Here is a 16,312-nt window from a genome sequence, read left to right on the forward strand (position 1 = left end):
ACTAACCATATGAATGCCATCTTTATTAAAGTACATACAGTACATGTGGTCTTGGTTGACATAAAATATTCTGTTGAGATAAAAGGAATAAAAAGCACATACCTCAAATATGACATAGCACATTCTTTCCATTTCTGATAATGAGGTGATAGCAAGAGTATTTCCAAACACTGAGGCATTGTTACTAATATCTGTTTTTTTTTTTAAAAAAAAGCTGTTTTAATTTCCAAACATTAATAAGAAATTTTATGACACACTATATTCATCTTGATATTTCCATGTTCAAAAAATATTTCATTAATGTAAAAGTAAAATGAATATGTACAACTGATCCCCACATATGCTGCCACTGATACACTCAAAAACAGGTAAGTTTATTTCATTAAGAAACATTCTCTTGGGGCTGGTGCTGTGACGTAGCAGGTAAAGCCACTACCTGAAGTGCCAGCATCCCATATGGGCACCAGTTCTAGTTTCGGCTGCTCCACTTCTGATTCAGCTCTCTGCTATGGCTTGGGGAAGCAGTAGAGGATGGCGCAAGTGCTTGGGCCCCTGTACCCATGTGGGAGACCAGGAAGAAGCTCCTGGCTCCTGGCTTCAGATCAGCAGAGCTCCAGCCATTACGGCCAGTTGGGGAGCGAACCAGCAGATGGAAGAACTCTCTCTCTCTCCCTCTCCTCTCTCTGTAGAACTCTTTCAAGTAAATAAATAAACTTTTTTTAAAAAAAGAAATATTCTCTGTCACAGTATTCTGGGAATACAAAAGTCACCATGCCCTGTAACCATCACTACTAAAGAGGAAGTTGCTTCCTCAGGCTAAAATTTCAGAAAAGTAACACATTCTCTTTATGTAACATTTATGTAATGTAAACATTTAATAATTAATATTGAATTAAAATATCAGTGATCAAATTCTTAGATAAGAAAAATTATACAAACCATCTAGCCCAATATAAATACATCTATCAGGGTAGTTGTGGGTTTCATGATACCCCATTAAAACCCCACCATGTCTCCCGGAGTGCTACATTCACACTACGACTCATCATGTGGACAGCTGTGACGTACCTGACAGTTCAAGGTGTCGTGGCGGTAATCCCTTGTGAAAACTCCACACACCACTGAGCCTTTCAGCAGTGCTTTAGTAAACAAATTGTAGACAGTTCCCACCACCTGGTTAACCAGAGCCTGGAGTCACAAAAGACAGAGTGAGCAGCTACTCAGTAAACTATCAACAACACTGCAAAAAACTGGTTCAAGTAAACCCACGTCTGGAACCACTGATACGCAACAATGCAGTACCGAACTGGTAACAATTCTGCCCTAATAAGGCAACACCTCACAGCAAATCCTTCCACCGATTCCATTTAAGTTTTCTAAATGTTATATAATACAATGCAGTGCCTGTTGATGGGATGGCCAGCAACAAAAACACAAACAGTGGTTCCTCGTCCCGTCAGTGTAATGTGTGCTGATACAGGTAAAATTAGACGGCGCCTGTATTTTACAACGCTGTACAGTAATGGGTGCAGCACTGAAGCTCACTAAGCTTCCGCGTCCTCATCAGTGAAGGACGTGGCTTGTGGGACGCAGGGCCCCTCCCCACAGTGGCTTCCTCACAGTGCAGCTGTAAGCCTGGGAATTAAGTATTTTGCTAGGGAAAGTGAGAGGAAGGAGTGTACCCCAAAACCCCTTTCAAGACAAAAAGAATATTTTTTATTTCAGCAAGAGCCCTTTAACTCTACTTCACCCAGGCTGCTGCAAAGGAAGAAACCCACGGCCCCTGTAAGAATCCAGGGCTCTTCCATCAGGCACCTGCCCAACCCCAGAGCTGGTAAAACTGAGGGGAGAAGAGCCTCTCTCTCTCTCTCTCTCTCTCTCTCTCTCTCTCTCTCTTGTCTGTCCTCTCTTAAGTACACAAGCCTGGCACCAACACCAAATCATTCCCATTAGCAAGACTCTCAGAAGTGTCCAGCCCTGTCTTTTCACAAGTGCTGGCCCTAGGGAGATTTATGAGAGAACACTAATAAACAAATGCTTGTGAATGGCACATTTACGCATCATTATTCATGCCCAGACAGTACACTGGATGCTTGGTGTGCCTCGTCTCAGGTCACGCTCGGAACAACAGCATAAAGTAAGTGGTGCCGTGTCTCCTTGCAGGTGGAAAACATGCCAGGAAACTGGCCAAGGTCACACAGCACATGAGCACCCAAGCCCATGACTGTGTGACACTGGAGGCTGGCTCCTGCCATCGGATCAGTGCGGTGCAGCGCGCTGGCCATGGTGGACATTGGAGGGTGAACCAACAGCAAAGGAAGACTTTTCTGTCTCTCTGTCCACTCTGCCTGTCAAAAAATAAAAAATAAATAAAAACCCTCTAATACAGCAGAGGACAGTGCCACAGGTCTGTAGCCTGGCTCTTGGAGTTCTTTTTAGTTCAGATTAGGGAAACCTCATACTGATACGGAATTACCAAAACCTGCTGCTCTTTTCATTTCCATGTTTCATTAATTATGGTCAGTGAATGATTAAGGTGTAGAAAGGCAGTTTTTCAAAAATGAATGCAAATACATAATAGGATCCATGACACATCATGATGTATTATGAGTGACTGTGGTTGAACAATTGAACAACCCAAAAGCAACACTACTTAAAAAAAAAAAAAAACAGTATATTTTTGCCAAATATACATCAGGCACCTATTTTGTTATGTGAATTATGTGGCTGCACAGAATTGGAGTGTATAGTTGGGTTCTTGTTTGTTTTGTTTTTGCTTTTGTTTTTTTTATTTGAGGGGCAAAGACACAGATAGACAAAGACAGGTCCCATCTGCTGGTTGACTCCCCAAATGCCTAGAAACTGGGAACTCAATCCAGGTCTTCCCTGTGAATGGCAGGATCCCAATCACTTGAGCTTTCACTGCTGCCTCCTAGTGTGCATTAGCAAGAGCTGGAGTCAGGTGCTGCATGTGACACCCAAGCACTATGGTTTGGGACATGGCATCCTGACCAATGGCTTCACAACCAGGTCAAACTGCTGCTTCTCAATGCATTGCTTCCCACACTCCATTTAAGAGAACCAGTGTATCTGTCACTCAACTGACTCTTCACTGCATTGCTTTATCTCTTGGGCCAAGACATGATTTACTTTTCTTGTCATTAAGTCGCTTTCTAGAACAACAGGCATTTTCAAAATTTGTCACACACAATGAGGTCAGAACACACAGTTTCACCGAAGCGTCTTTGCCTTTCCATATGACAGATCTTTTAGAGAAATACCTGCCACGTGTCTGGTATAAAATGATGCACCCAGGGATCTGGATCACTTCTTTCTTCTCGGAACAAGTAAGGGCCCATGTGTGTTAACTGAAACCGAGCAGCTCCCATGTGAACTGAGTATTTAGAAATATCCTTCTCAGCACCTGACTCCTTCCCCTAAAATAAGTATGGTGCATTAGACCTTTGTACAACTTTACAATTCCTAACCTGGGCATGCAGGAATTATTCCCAATCCTGTTGTAGTTTGCTTTGCATCAATGAGATTATTGTTTCATGTTCTTTCAATAAACTGCAAATCTTAAAACTGGATAACCCAATTTTGGAGTTACCAGAGGGTAAAAGTGCCACTCAACTTAATATATCATTACAATGGCACAGGGAAAATTGAGGCTATATTCAGTATAATTTTTTAAATATCATTTTTATGGCAAGAACATGTTCCATGGCATATAAGTAAAAGACAATATAAAATTGATCTTTTGTTACAAATTAGTAAAATCTTTGATAACTGTTCCACAATTATTACACACACACACACTCACACACACATACACACACACTAAAACTGTATTTCCTTTAAGGAATTTTTTCTGACCTTACATCTTTGGTAAAAATAAATATCTCTGTAAAGATCTATATAACAAGTACCTATCATCTTACAAGTCAAACTATTTTACTCAGAGAATTCCACCCAATGGGTCAACAACTCTTACTACAGGGCCTCAACATCACAGGAAATTCATGTGCTTGGCTGAGCCTCCATTCTCGGAGTTCTGACAAAACTGGATTATGATCATATTAGCCATGCATGGAAAACATAAACTTCTGTGCCAAAGTGTTCTGTCTGTCAATCAACACCAAGACATGTTTGGACACAATGATGGCTTGGAGCAGAGAAGACTTCATTTAAAAATTGCCAAAAATATTAATTGAAAATGTTTAAAAACAAGCTTTTTAAAATTTATTTACTTTCTCATTTAAGAAATTGAAAAGTATTCTATAGAGTACATGTCCCATAATTTCTTTATCCAGTCTACTGTTGATGGGCATTTGGGTTGGTTCCAGGTCTTAGCTATTGTGAATTGAGCTGCAATAAACATTAATGTGCAGACAGCTTGTTTGTTTGCCAATTTCATTTCCTTTGGGTAAATTCCAAGGAGTGGGATGGCTGGGTTGTATGGTAAGGTTATATTCAGGTTTCTGAGGAATCTCCAGACTGACTTCCATAGTGGCTTAACCAGTTTGCATTCCCACCAACAGTGGGTTAGTGTCTATAGAATACTATACAGCAATCAAAAACAACAAAACCCGGTCATTTGCAACAAGATGGAGGAATTTGGAAAACATCATGCTGAGTGAATTAAGCCAGTCCCAAAGGGACAAATATCATATGTTCTCCCTGATCGGCGACAACTAACTGAGCACCAAAGGGGAAACTAGTTGAAATGAAATGGACACTATGAGAAACAGTGACTTGATCAGCTCTTGTCCTGACGGTTGATGCACAATGTAATACTTTATCCATTTTAGTATTTTTTTGTTTTAGTATCATTGGTTGAACTCTGTAATTAACACACAATTATCCTTAGGTGTTTATATTTTAACTGAAAAGTGATCCCTGTTAGGAATTTGGAAAACATTATGCTGAGTGAAATAAGCCAATCCCAAAGGGAAAAATACCACTTGTTCTCCTTGATAGGTGACAACTAACTGAGCACCAAAAAGGAAACCTGTTAAAGTGAAATGAACACTATGAGAAACGGTGACTTGATCAGCCCTCACCCTGACTGTTGATGAGCAACTTGATATGTTATCCCTCTTAGTATTTTTTTTTGTTTGTTCTACTTAATACTTTTGGTTGAATACTGTAATCAATACACAATTCTTCTTAAATGCTGAAACTTAACTGAAAAGTGATCACTGTTAAATATAAGAGTGGGAATAAGAGAGGGAAGAGATGTACAATTTGGGACATGCTCAAGCTGACTTACCTCAAACGGTAGAGTTAGAAACATACCAGGGGATTCCAATTCAATCCCATCAAGGTGGCATGTACCAATGCCATCTCACTAGTCCCAGTGATCAATTTCTGTTCACAATTGATCATAATGATAGGACTAAGAACCAAAGGGATCACATAAACAAGAATAGTGTCTGCAAATACTAGCTGATGGAATAAAAAAGGGAGAGAATGATCCAACATGGGAAGTGAGATACACAGCAGACCCATAGAATGGCAGATGTCCTAAATAGCACTCTGGCCTCAGAATCAGCCCTTAAGGCATGCAGATCCGGCTGAAAAGCCCATGAGAGTATTTCAGGCATGGAAAGCCAATACACTCTGGGAAAAAAAAAAAAACCTAAATGAAAGACCTCCGCTAGTGAGATCCCAGTGGAAAGAATGGGTCATCAAAGAAGGAGGTACCTTTCTCTGAAGGGAGGAAAGAACTTCCACTTTGACCATGGCCTTGTCTAAAAATTATCAGAGTCAGTGAACTCAGGGGACTCCCATAGCCTTGGCATCTTATGACAAGAGCCTAGGTTGATTACTGATGCCATAAACAAGAGTGTCAATTTGTTAAGTCAACAACAGGAGTCACTGTGCACTTACTCCTCATGTAGGATCTTTGTCCTTAGTGTGCTGTACATTGAGATTTAATGCTATAACTAGTACTCAAACAGTATTTTTCACTTTATGTTTCTGTGTGGGAGCAAACTGTTGAAATCTTTACTAAATGTATGCTTAACTGATCTTCTGTATGTAAACAGAAATGAAAATGAATCTTGATATGAATGGAAGGGGAGAGGGAGTGGGAAAGGGGAGGGTTGCGGGTGGGAGGGACATTATCGGGGGGAAGCCATTGTAATCCATAAGCTGTACTTTGGAAATTTATATTCATTAAATAAAAGTTTAAAAAAAAAGAAATTGAAATGTAAAGCAGTTTTGGTCATGCAATGTTTAAGCAAATATCCTATTTCAAATCTACAGCTGTTAGAAATAGCTAGATTCCTGTTATGATCATCACCATCAAGGTTTTTGGTTTTATTTTTTAGAGAGAGAGTTGCTTTCCTAGAGCTTATAGGTCTCCAAGTCTCTTAAAGGAGTGAGGAACAGCTCTCCTCCCTTCAGACAAACCCTATACCTGTGCAACATAAGGTAGGAATAGAATAACCAAAGGAAGGGATTCATGTGACAGACTCATAATTTCCACTCTTGATGTTCACATCCTGCATTAAGATAATTCTCTCCAATGAAATTAGTTTCTCTATCCTCATGGCTTCAAAGGCCTTGTTAAATATGTCAGTCTTCCTGATAGAAGACTTATTAGATGGGATAGTTAAATTTTGTCTGTGGCACTTGGGGAACAGAGATGTAGGGCTCCTTCCATGTTTGCGTGATAGGAAACCTGACCTCAGACCCTTAGTGAATCTACAGAATCACCAAAGACTGGTTGAAAGTATTCCTGAGATAAGCAGAGCGAGATACACCAAGGAAGGGGCCACAGGCCCTGCTGAGATTCCCAGCAAGGCTAACCTAGCAAAGACGGGTGTCCCAGTGAAGCCTAAGGAAAGTCAGAAAGCCTAAAATGTGGAGATTTGGCATAGGAAGTGGAGAGCTACCTAAGTCTCCTCTTTTTGGCTTCTCACCCTGAGCTGGTATCTCCCCACATCCCTTATATTTCTCTACTTACAGAAATATCTCCACTCTAAGACCATGCAGTACCCCAAGCATGTCTTCATAATTTCTAAAAACACTATTTTGAAGGCATTACTTGAAGAGATTTTTTTAAAAGATTTATTTATTTATTTGAAAGGCAAACTTACAGATAGAGAAAGGCAGAAGTAGAGAGAGAGAGAGGTGTTCCATCTGCTGGTTCACTCCCCAACTGGGCACAATGGCTAGAGCTGTGCTGATCCGAAGCCAGGACCCAGGAGCTTGGGCCATCTTCCATTGCTTTCCCAGGCCATAGCAGAGAGCTGGATTGGAAGTGGAGCAGCCGGGTCTTGAACCAGTGCCCGTATGGGATGCTGGCACTACAGGTGGTGGCTTAATCCTCTATACCACAGCATTGGACCCTTGAAGAGATATTTTGACCTACAATTTTCTCTGGGACCAGCATTGTGGCTCAAGGGGTTAATCTTCCACCTGCAAGGTCAGCATCCATATTCCAGTCCCATCTCTCTGCTAATGCACCTGGGAAGGCAGCATAAGATGATCTAAGTATTTAGGGATCTGTGATCCACATTGGAAAACCAGAATAGAGTTCCTGGCTCCTGGCTTCACCTTAGCCCAGGCCTAGCTATTACAACCATTATGGGAGTGAATCAGTGTATGGAAGATTTATTCTCTTCTAAAAGTTAACTAAAGATAAGGCATGACAAGAACCATGACCAAAAAGTGTTCCACTTCTATGAAATTTGCACACAAATTTTTGAAACAATGAACATATGAATAAAATACAAAAAAAATTTCAGACAATGACATATGTGAAAGAGTTATCTGTAACCCCAGTTCTTTGCAGCCCAATTCACAATAGCCAAGATACAGAATCAACCCAGATGTCCAACAACTGATGACTAGATAAAGAAATTATGGTTTATATACAATATGGAGTACTACTCAGTGATAAAAAAAAATGAAATCTTGACTTTTGCAACAAAATGGATGCAACTGGAAACCATTATACTTGGTGAAGTAAGCCAGTCCCAAAAAGACAGCTACCATATGTTTTTCCTGATCTATAGTAACTAACATAGTACTTAAAATGTAATGTATTGGAATTAAATTGACATTTTGAGATTTGATGACTGTTTACAGCCCTGTCTCTACTGTTAAGGGACAGTGTTTTTTTTTTTTTTTTCCTTCATACTACTTGTTGAACTATTTAGGGTAGCAGGGTTAATCTTAGGAATTTAAAGTAAACTGAAAATATATCATTGTAAAAGTTGAGAGTGGGAACAGGAGAGGGAAGAGGAAGAACAGTTGGAGCATGGGTGGGAAGGAGGGTATAGTATCACCATGTTCCTAAATCTGTATATATGAAATTCACAAAATTTGTATACCTTAACATTTTAAAAAAAAAGGAGAGAAATAAGGACATGTCTTAGTGGCTTCCTGGGTAGGGAGAAGAGTGGAAGAAAGGCTACACAATACTGGATGGTCTCCAGTGAAGACTCGCCACAGCGTTGCATTCATCTGGCACAGGCACATGGAAAAGCAGCAGCCTGGCTATGAGCTGAGGGGATGAACTACCAAAAACAGCTGCCACAAAACTCCGCAGCAAACATAGTTCTCTGTACTCAACAGAATCTGTTGGAACTAGTAACAAAGGTAACTAGGAACCCAATGCGTATAGCCCTGGCATCCTGGGTAAGATGGGAAGTCAGCTGTGTGGATAACTATGAATCCTAGAAAAATACAGTCATAAACATTAGACCTGTGTCTATACAGTATAATGCATGGTTAACTGTGAACTATTAGCTTAATCTAATGTATACTGATTCTCAATATATTCAGAATATACAGTTCTGGTGACAGGTATTGATTCTCAATATATCCCATAAAATATTTCACAGGCACACACACACACACACACACTCACACGAATGTCAAATAGTATCTTCCGTGGCATTTACCTGAGGACATAACATGTGTGCCAAGTTGTCAAAACCGATATATTTTAGATATTTGGCTAATTTTTGCCTGTGTGTATTCTGTAACAATTCTGAGTATTTCTTGTGCAGTATGTGAATCCTCTTATCATCTGAATTACCACATTTATATCTTTGGATTCTGCTTCTGTTGAAGTAAAACAATTGCATGACCTAAGTGAAGCAAGAGAGTGATAACAACCCACACTCTACCCCAGCGCTGACTTAATTTTAAGATTTTAAAGAAAGCATATTCACATGAACCACTCACAATAATCAAAGAACTCACAACTCCCAGTTCTGCATGACAATTAAAAGTGTGGGCTCTTAGATTCTAAAAGTGCTGCTAGACTTAGCAAGCGAAAAACAGGATGCCTGCTTTGACAAAAACTACAGGGCACATATTCACAAAATTCATCACATACCTGAAATGCAAACTTAACGCGCCTGTTTCTGACATAGAAACATGGCAAATTACTTCTCTCAGCCTTGTTTTCTTTCTCTGTATAAGGGAGATATTAACCACAGGGCTCACCTCACATGGTTATTATCAAGATTAAACAAAATAATCTACATAAAATGATACAATAATTTCCTAAGAACATGACCATTCTATACTCTTTTATTACTCTTCTAATAATTACTTTTCTGTGACCACAATTAAGAGATAAGTATTTTTTTATCTTATCTCCAATCAAAATTTCTCATTCTCTGGCCTTCAGCCACAACACTGTGGTTATATCCCAATTTATTACTTATTCAATTTGTGCATATAGATTGAAGTAGACTTTTCACTAAAAATATTACTGTGTCACTGACATTCAGGCACATAATTGGTTCTCCTAGGGCTTTACGTATTATATCAAGATAGGAAGCCTATCCCAAAGAATTGTGAGAATTTAACAATTTTATGTGTGTGTGTGTGTGTGTATGGTATTTGGCCAATGGCTGGCTATGAAGAACTGTCTGCTGCATTGACTTTTGAATTGACTCTTTCCACTAATGCCTTTCACACACAAACAACTGTGGATCCAACAAGAGGAAATCCTTCTAATTTTTAAGACTTCAAAAGAGTTCCATAATCACAGAAGAATCAATGCCAGCTCTTTTGCTGTCCTTATTAATCTCTGATTTCAAGAAACTTCTAGAATTGATGTCCTTATATACCTGGTTTTAGACAGCATTCTTTCCATAATTTGAAACAGGCATCCAATCCAACCATTTCTGCAATAAATTTTACAGATTTAACAGCACATATCTGGAGAAAATCTTCTAGTCTTTTGATTCCAGAGTGAAGATTCTCTTTAATTTCTTTTTCAATAGAGAGAGACAAATTATTCCATCTCTCTTCCTCCTTTTTCTCTAGTTTAGCTAGTTGTCTCTTTTGATTTTCTTCAATAAGTTTTTCTGCATTTTTCTTCTAAAAAATAGAAATAAAATTAAATAAACATAAAAGCAGTTGTTTCCAGATTAATACTTTTTATATTTGGAAGGAAATATTTAATATCTTGGACTATTAGTTTAGCATTCAGAGCACTTAAGGACATCAAATTGGACCTTTGGTGTTGCAAAGAATTAAATGTAAATATCTTTTTTTATACACAAAGATGGTAATTGGCTATTCCTTTTCTCTATCTTCTCAGCTGTTAACCCCTTAGTCCATTATACTGAAAGCCAGTGTTTAGGCAGTCCAGATCTGTGCTGAGTCTAAGAAACACCCAACAAAGGTCCAATGAGGATAAGTATCTTTTATATGACCAGACCAACTGGTAAAATTACAAAAACTCCCTGGAGTGTGACACATTGCACTGTATAGAAATCAAATACAACTCTTGTGCAGTGGTAGCCAAGAGAACAGGATATGATGAAAGCAGTTATGAATAGATAAAAAGCAGACCTAAAATTGCAATAGCTGGAATACTGCTTGCAATGGAAAATGCCACCATGACCATTCTCTGGCTAACTCTCTTGTCCAGTTCTCCAGGCTCATCTTTACTTAGCCCAGCCTTCCACCCCCAGCATGGAAATACAGGCCATCTAAGAATCTGAGCACTTAAACTGATCTTCTGTATATAAAGAGAATCGAAAATGAAAAAAAAAATGTAATTGTGGAATGTATAAAAAAAAAAGAATCTGAGCACTAGCAAATGACACCAGCTCCTCAGGGGAGTGCACACCCTACGCAAGAGGAGAAAGTATGCTTGCAGAGTACCATCTACAGGATAACAGCCCAACGACTGCACTTCCTAAAGCACCAAAAATGAGCACTAAGAAAATGTGTTTAAGCAAATACAGAGGGGGCTTCAGAAATGCACCAAAATGTATATTATTTAAAAAAATGCTTGGATTTCAAAATTTTTGCACTGAAATAAAGTTATCTAATTTTATTGGAACATAAACTTTTCAATATCTATTAATTTAAACTTTATTTGAAAGGCAGAAAGACAGAAAGATGAAAAGAGATCTCCCATCTGCTGGTCCACTCCCCAAATGCCCACAATAGTCAGGGCTCGGCTGGGCTGGGCTGGGGTCTTCTATTTGAGTGGCATGGACCCCAGTGTTTGAGTCATCCTCTGCTGCTTCCCAGGGTGTGCGCTATCAGGAAGCTGGATGAGGAGCAGAGCAGCCAGAACTTGAACCAAGCACTCCAACACGGGATGCAGGCGTCCCAAGCAGCAACTTAAGTAGTGTGCCAAAGGCCCACTCTCCCACGAACTTTCTGAAGTTCCCTCATCATAGGTTTTAGCAGTCAATAAGCAAAATAATAATAACAATGGCAAATAGTAAAGGAGATAAAACAGAAAGTCACAGGGGAAGAAACACAAATAGACTAATACTCATATCACTGGTATTTGAATTTGCAATCAAAATCTCTTGTTGAGATGATGTTAAACAAAAAAGCAGGCACACTCACAGAATGCTACTGGGTATCTCTGTGGTTAAACAGAAAAGAGCACCAGGGTTATAACAGTAAAATAATGCACACGTATTAAAGATTAAAAAGGAAACATAGAAAAATAAACATGGAATATTATGCAAATATTAAAAGCGAAAGTTTATTTTTCACTCATTGCAATGAAAAGTTTTAGAAAGCACACTGTTTAATGGGAAAAAAGTATAAAGCCATATGTAAACTGTAAACTATGCATGTAGTAAGAGTGTATAGACTGGAAGTGTTTGGAAGGATGTTCACCAAAGTTAATAGGACCAGGTCTTTGAAGAAGGTAAAATGTTAGTTATTTTTCACACTTTAAGTACCTTTGTGAATAGCCTGAATTAGCTCTGTGTGTGTGTGTGTGTGTGCTCGATTTTTCTATTAAAGTTGCTTAAAATTTGGGAAATAACATACTATTGTGAATTTATTGTATATTTAATGATATAGAAAGAAGTCAGCTATACTATTAGTAGATGTGGAATACATATAGAAAAAACAACAGACAATACAGGACTGCACAGGTGTATGCCAAAATATTCACAGTTACTTGTGGGACATGAGAATGTGGAGTTTTCTTTTCTTTTCCTTACTTGTTTTTCTATATTCCAACAAAGAAATAACTAAACAAACCACGACATTGCCATATTATGGAGGAGTATCCATCCACAAAATTATGTTTCAAAAGATGTTTAATAACATTGGACAGAAGTGTGACTGTGAGGGAATTCACCAAAGCATTCCCAGTGCTCAATTCTATGATGGTCCCATTAGGATTTTGTTTTCTTTGTTACACCTCCCTTCATTTTCCCAGTGTTCTAAAAGGAGAATAAGGTCCTTTATCTGCTATAATTCATGGTTAGTACTTGGGAGTACTTTTTTAAACAAAATATTTTTTTCTCCAATAACATGAGATTACCAGTGTTGCCATGCTGAGTAAAGTTAACGCAGGTCTCACAGGGTGGGAGTAGAGTCTCAAGCCCCCACAGCAATGAGCTCTGCTAGCCCAAGAACGCACCTGATGCTGTCTTTTCTTCTGCCCAGAAGAATTTGCTGGAGATGGCAGCGAGCCCGCTTTTGTAATCCTTACTGATCTGTTACTTCCTACCAAAGACCTTCCAAACACATGATAAAAATGATACAGTTTCTGTGTATCTCTTCTTTCTTTGGCATCTTTGGATTTAGCTGAGGGAAATAAAGTTATTAAAATATCATGACTCTACTGTTGATATATAAAAGCTGCATTCCTAGAGCATTCATGAGAAAGGCTTTGACAAATCCCCTGAGAAACTCATAATATTCTAATTAGAGGCTATTACTATTATAGAGATTGAGATGTGGAAATGTAAAGTAAAATTATTGAACCATATTTAAATATCATGAGATGATCCAAATTAACATCTGTTATTGGGGCTGGCATTGTGACTCAGAGTTAGTTAATCCATTGCTTGCAACACCAGCAATGGTGTTGTACTGGTACTGAGCACCAGTACAAGTCCTGGCAGTTCCACTTCTGATCCAGCTTCCTGCTAATACACCTGGGAAGGCAGCTGAAGACAGTCCAAGTACTTGGGCCCCTGCCACCCATGTGGGAGATCCTGGTGGAGTTGCAGGCTCCTGGCTTTGGCCTGCCCCAGCCCAGCCGTTGTGGCCATTCGCAGAAAAAACCAGCAGATGGAAGATCTCTCTCTCTCTCTCTCTCTCTCTCTCTCTCTCTCTCCCCCCTCTCTGTAACTCTGCTTTCAAATAAATAAAACACATCTTTTTAAAAATCACATCGGTTATTTACTTATTCATTTTATTACAACTACTAAGCATTATGGGTGCATCCCATAGAGTAAGTCGAGGGTGAGATATGACCTGCTCATCCTACAACACATCAAAGCCACAAAAGAAAACACCTGCTCTTGGACATGGTTGCTGTCTCTGGACACAGGATCAAAAACGAAGCACATGAGCACTGCATGAACTTGGAAACAGAGTTTCTAAAAACTATACCCAAATTTGGCCAGAAACATTTGGCTACAACCACTCAGCCAGATTCTTGTTCGAGGAGAGAATGGACTCTGGAAACAAGATGTCACCAGTTCCCAGACCACTCTAAGCCTGCGGCAGCGCTGAACTCAAAAGCCTTTATCGCTGGCAACACCCATGGCCTCAGGGTGAGTGTCAGCAACTCACCCATCCACACTTACTACATATACCACGTCCTGAAGAAAATTAGAGGCCTGACCAGGTGTTTTCACCAGCTTTTTATCATTAGAACAAAATACCTGAGAAAACTAACTTCAGGGGGCCTCTGCACCCACGTGGGAGCCCTGGAAGAAGCTCCTGGCTCCTGGCTTCGGATCGGTGCAGCTCCGGCCGTTGCAGCCAATTGGGGAGTGAACCAGCGAACCGAAGACCGATCTCTCTCTCTCTCTCTCTCTCTCTCTCTCTGCCTCTCCCCGCTCCAACTCTGCCTTTCAAATACATAAGTAAATCTTTAAAAAGAAAACTTAACTTCAGGAAGAAAAAAGGGTTACTCTGCATCACGCCCAGATTGGGCAGCCCCATGGTTCAGGCCGTGCTGAGGGTCCAGGCAGGGAATGGAGCTCAGGTGGAGGAGGGTTGCAGGGCAGCTGAGCCAGGAAGCTACAGAGCAACGGGGGTCCAACCGGGCTCCAGCAACCAACCCCGCTGAGAACCACCGTCGGAAGGCAGCCCCACGCCCTCAACATCATCACTGCATTAAGCGGGCACATCCGGTTCAAACCACAGCTCCACTCTCCCGCTAACTCCCCGACTGCTCTGAGGCCGTTCCTGGGACCGCTCTACGAGAACTGAACAGAAGATGCCAGAAGCCAGGAACGCAGTTCCAGCTGCTCAAGGCCCCAGCGGGCCACCCAGCCACGGAGCGCACGACGAAGGTGGAAGCAAAAATCCTTCCCCTTAAACATGTACCTGAGCGCCGGGCTCACCCGGGCAGACGTTTAAGCAGCCTCCCCTTGCTCTTCGGTTCTGGGAAAGACGAAACCCCTAGCGCCTCACCGACTTGTCTGACGTCACTGGGGCTCTCAGGCTGCTTCGGTCACCAGCCCTTCCCACTTCTGGTCACAGCCTGTCCCACTTCCGGCAGGATTCTCCGCATGATTCCGGTGTGGCTAGAGTCTCCCCCAGTCCTCCCGGCGGACACCTGGACACCTCCCTCCCTGCCTTTTGCTCCCAACTGTACCACTCCCTAGAATTTTCAGTAAGGACCTCTCTCATGGCTGCTCTCATCCCGCCTCTCCCTCTGCTCTAGGAGTGCTACAAGACCAAGTCCAGAGCCCAGCACAGAGCCAAGGACAGGGACAGGGCACGCCTGAATTCAGACACTGAATACATCCAGAGATTGGCAGCACCAGTCAGGCTGCTAGTGTCCACACCCTGAGGAATCGTACTTATGCGTCATTGGTCTTTTTCTCTGTATGTATCTGTGTATACATACCTCTATCCATTTTCCTCACCAGTTTGAAATCCAAGAAGACAAGTTTACAAACTATATTGGTTCATGGTGTCTTACCACCCAAAATAATTCTTTGGTGATTTAAATATTTTTTATTAATGAATACAATTATGAACCAATGTTTTATAACAAGTAATAAATACAATTATTAATTTTGGCAATTACAACACTATGTGCCTGATTAGTATAAACACCAGGTCCTGTGAAACAATACAGTGAGGATTTTTATGCAAACCAGCAAAGAACAAAAGGAATTTCAATAATAACATATAAAGTAACTGTTGTAACAATCTAAGAAAATTAGAAAGCTAGACACAATGACTTGGCTGCACACAATGACTTTTTTCCCCTCAATGGATTTATGAGAATTTTTCATCCTACAGAAACTAGCTTTTGCCCATTTCTGTATCTGCAAGCCACTGGGAGTGCATACAGTGGTAGAGAGAGGGGAGACTATAAGTGAGACGTCACTATCCCCAGATGAGTAATTTTTCCCTTCTACACATGATGCTTGTTTAAATAAGAAAACTGCTGGAAACATTCCCTAGTATGAATTATACTCACCACTATCGCTGCTTTTTGTCCTTTCAAAATCATCACTTAGAGGTCAAGAGGAATGCCAATGTATGAGCTCATCAAACTCTCTCTTCTTAGAAAGACAGGTGATAGCTGGGTCATCACTGCGGTGGGAGGGAGGGAGTATAATTTAGAAAACACACGTGTAGGTCAGTGTTCAATTAAGACCCCACTTGAGATGCTTGTATCCCATACCCAGGCACCTCGGTTTGTGTCCCAGCTCCCATTCTGATTGCAATTTCCTGCTAACCCACAATGGAAGGCAGCTGATGATGGGTCAAGTATACTTGGATATCTGCAACCATGTGGGAGACCTGGATTGGATTCCAGATGCCTTGCTTCCACCTGGCCAACCACTGGTGTTGCAGGCATTTGGGGGGTGAG

The 16,312-nt window shown here is 40.6% G+C and overlaps 1 protein-coding gene and 1 long non-coding RNA gene across 4 annotated transcripts in view; one reads left to right on the forward strand and one right to left on the reverse strand.

Annotated features, from left to right (window-relative positions):
• The window catches only part of LOC108176049 (uncharacterized), a 384,299-nt gene that overhangs the window by 148,290 nt on the left and 219,697 nt on the right, over positions 1-16,312 (forward strand). The gene's annotated exons all lie outside the window — the stretch shown is intronic.
• LOC138843584 (uncharacterized) lies at positions 100-16,034 on the reverse strand. 2 transcript variants are annotated; one of them, XR_016211591.1, is made up of 7 exons: positions 15,917-16,034; positions 12,884-13,050; positions 10,101-10,353; positions 8,919-9,081; positions 3,282-3,437; positions 1,069-1,188; positions 100-191 (listed from the first exon to the last, which is right to left on the reverse strand). It is a non-coding gene; the product is annotated as an uncharacterized LOC138843584 (long non-coding RNA). The 2 variants fall into 2 exon arrangements; XR_011378524.2 differs by lacking the exon at positions 15,917-16,034 and adding an exon at positions 14,809-15,418.

The sequence above is a fragment of the Oryctolagus cuniculus genome, chromosome 8 (genome assembly GCF_051225735.1).
Source record: "Oryctolagus cuniculus isolate XC-2025 breed Fujian yellow rabbit chromosome 8, ASM5122573v1, whole genome shotgun sequence".
Taxonomy (NCBI): Eukaryota; Metazoa; Chordata; class Mammalia; order Lagomorpha; family Leporidae; genus Oryctolagus; species Oryctolagus cuniculus.